Source organism: Lepisosteus oculatus, chromosome 4, assembly GCF_040954835.1.
Source record: "Lepisosteus oculatus isolate fLepOcu1 chromosome 4, fLepOcu1.hap2, whole genome shotgun sequence".
Taxonomy (NCBI): Eukaryota; Metazoa; Chordata; class Actinopteri; order Semionotiformes; family Lepisosteidae; genus Lepisosteus; species Lepisosteus oculatus.
In genome coordinates, this window is record NC_090699.1 from 15,769,388 (window position 1) to 15,772,397 (window position 3,010).

The 3,010-nt window shown below is 53.0% G+C and overlaps 1 protein-coding gene across 1 annotated transcript in view; it reads right to left on the minus strand.

The window, feature by feature from the left end:
* The window catches only part of LOC102689789 (butyrophilin subfamily 1 member A1-like), a 402,034-nt gene that overhangs the window by 361,956 nt on the left and 37,068 nt on the right, over positions 1 to 3,010 (minus strand). The window lies entirely within an intron of this gene.

Genomic DNA, 3,010 nt, shown 5'->3' on the forward strand with positions numbered 1-3,010 from the left:
GTGTCTCTGTGCAGCTCTGCCAGTCCTGTGAGTGTGTGTGGCTCTGTCCAGCTCTGTCAGTCCAGTGTGTGTGTCACTGTCCAGCTCTGTCAGTCCAGTGTGTGTGGAGCTCTGTGCAGCTCTGTGTGTGTCACTGTGCAGCTCTGCCAGTCCTGTGAGTGTGTGTGGCTCTGTCCAGCTCTGTCAGTCCAGTGTGTGTGTCACTGTGCAGCTCTGCCAGTCCAGTGTGTGTGTGGGGCTCTGTGCAGCTCTGTGTGTGTCTGTGCAGCTCTGCCAGTCCAGTGTGCACGGCTCTGTGTGCACCCTGGCTCTGTCCGTCCTGTGTGTGAGCACTTCATCTGAGTTGAAGGTTGGAGGAAGTTGAGGTGAGACGTCAGATTGACTTCTCTCTGTGTCTATTAATACCCCGTATCAGCAGGGCTCAACTTCCCCCTGCGTCTCTGTGAGAACAATACAGCCTCCACGCCCACACGGCTGCTCACCGCTGGGCCCTCTCTCCAGGCTCCGAGCCAGCCGGACCCAGGCCACTGAGCCCGTACTGGGTCAGAGCCTGTACCTCTCCGCATGCAGGCACCGGGCCGGGCCGGACCAGAGCTTCACTTGAGATCCCGCCAGCTCTTTTCCAACAGCGTTCTTCGCTCGCGTGAACCAGCTCCGACAGTCCACGCCACCAGAAAGCAGAAGCCCCTCATCTCTCTGCTCATCTGTTTCTCTTCGTGGTTAATTAAGCTGCAGGGAGGCACAGTTGTTTAGGCAGTATTGGGGCTGACCAGTGGAGCACAGCTGTAGCCTACCCTGTGAAAGGGGCTGTTTCTAATCACTATTATAAAATATATATTATACTTTTCTTTGGTCATTGCATTAAAACAAAAAAAAACAGAATATGGACGGTCTCTTCAGACCCTGGATCGTTAAGCCTGGTGCCTGAAACCCACCCCACTTGCTAATTAAAAGTTTTTGATCAATCAAGCAAAAGATTTGCACTACTTTACACCCAGGGTGGTGGGAGTAGGGAGCAAGAGTGAGGTGGATCAGATCCTCCAGGCGGGCAGGAGGCCCTAGTTTACACCCAGGGGGGCGGGGGCGTGGAACAAGCAGCCCCGCCATGTCGTCGAAGCCCACACCCTGGATTCTCTGGAGGAGCAGCCGGATGAGATCCTGCGATCAGCCAGCCTGCGGCCTCTCAAACAGGCCGTGGGGCAGAACGGCCCCCCACTCACGTCTGTGAGGTGTCCTGTGTCCACGGCCACTGCGTCTTGTCCTCATTCTGTTTTTCACACGGACAGTGTACATTTATAACTGCATGTCCCAGACGGCCGTACCTCGTATGACATCAGGGAGTCCAGCGTCAGTGCTGAGAAGCCACTGACACGAGGCTCGTCTAATAATATTTTGCCCAAAATAGGACCGTGCCGTGGAGGTATTTACGTGAAAACACTGTTTTGCGCGTTCCAGTGTCGTGGCCGCTGTGGCCTGCCTGCAGAGGCCGCCCTTCACTGGAGCTGGGGGCTGAGACTGGGAGGGGAACGGCTACATTTCCGGCTCTCAGCGTGCTCGCCTCGGGCGCGGAGAGGGCCCAGGGCCAGCACTTCATGTGGGGAAAGATAACGCCGCGTTTCTGAGAGGGAGCCCAGGGGGTCCGTCTGTGGCAGTAGTCAGGCACGCTGACGACAACGGCACTGGGCGTTGACTCAGACTACCTGTATGCAAATGCAGCAGGACACAGGTCTCTTGTATTCCAAAGGCTTTTCACCTGCTTAACTGGGACAACTGGCTGTATATTTTAGTGAATGCATATACAGCGTTTCTTTTTCTTTCTCGTCATGCGGTCCATGTATGTGACGTGACGTGACATGACACAGACGGTACTTGAGGAAAGCTCTAAGCATCATCAAAGACCCCACACACACCAGCTACAGACTTTATGATCTGCTACCATCTGGAAGACGGTACCGGAGCATTCGGGCCCGGACTTCCAGACTCAGAGACAGTGTTTACCCCCGCACTATCAAACTGTTAAACTCCCAGCCTCTCTCACTCTCACTCTCACCTATGATCTGAACCTCACAGTGCCTTCTTCCTTTCTTTCTTACCAAAAACCCAAACACACATTGAAAATCTCCCTCTACCTCACATGTCAATAGCTCACTCCCCATCATTTCTATCCTTTATTTCATTCTGTTGATGCATATTTTTGCACATCTGTTGTTGTTTTGCACACTGCCTGTTCTCTCAGTCTTTCTTTTGTTATACAATTGTATTGTTGCTTTTTTTTTGTAGTACTTATCGTCTGAGAGCTAGCTAAATAGCATTTCGTTTTACCATATACCTGTATACGAGTATAATGACAACAAACTTGAACTTGAACAATGTGTCTTATTTACTGACGGGTTCGTGTTGTGTTCAATGTATTGTGTACTGTGTTATGTCTTTCACCTGCCAGCAAAGCAAATTTCCCATTTGGGACAGCAAAGTCAGGTTGTTCAATGCTTGTCTGACACAGAGAGGAAAACTGTCTAGCTCCTGCTTGATTTTATTTGTGTTTCGGCTTCCTGTTGATTTAATTTCTGTATTTTCCAGCCCAGGCGGAAGTGTATTACTGTAATTTCCGTCATCTGAGGCCGTATTGTAGCAGGTTGCTTGTTGTGGTCCAGTAACTACCGGTTCCTCTCCTCAGATAAAGGCGTCGGCTGAACAGTAATGTTAAAGGCCACCGCTGCCTCATCGGCAGTGCTGAGCTACGATCGCCGGTGATTAAGGCCGCGCGCCGCGCGACGCGAGGCCGCCTGCTCGCTCCCTTGCTCGCTCGCTCGCACGCACACGCGGGCTCGCGCACGCTCTTCGGCCGGCCCTTTTGGCTCCCGGTCTGCAAGCCTGGGGCCGGCGTGTCGGGGGCGCGCACGCCGCTGTCAGTGAGGAAATGCGGACGGTGTCGGGCTGACAGGGGAGAGAGAGAGAGACAGGCTTGTGGTTTGACAAGCAGCGCTTGCACTCCGCTCGCATCAATTCC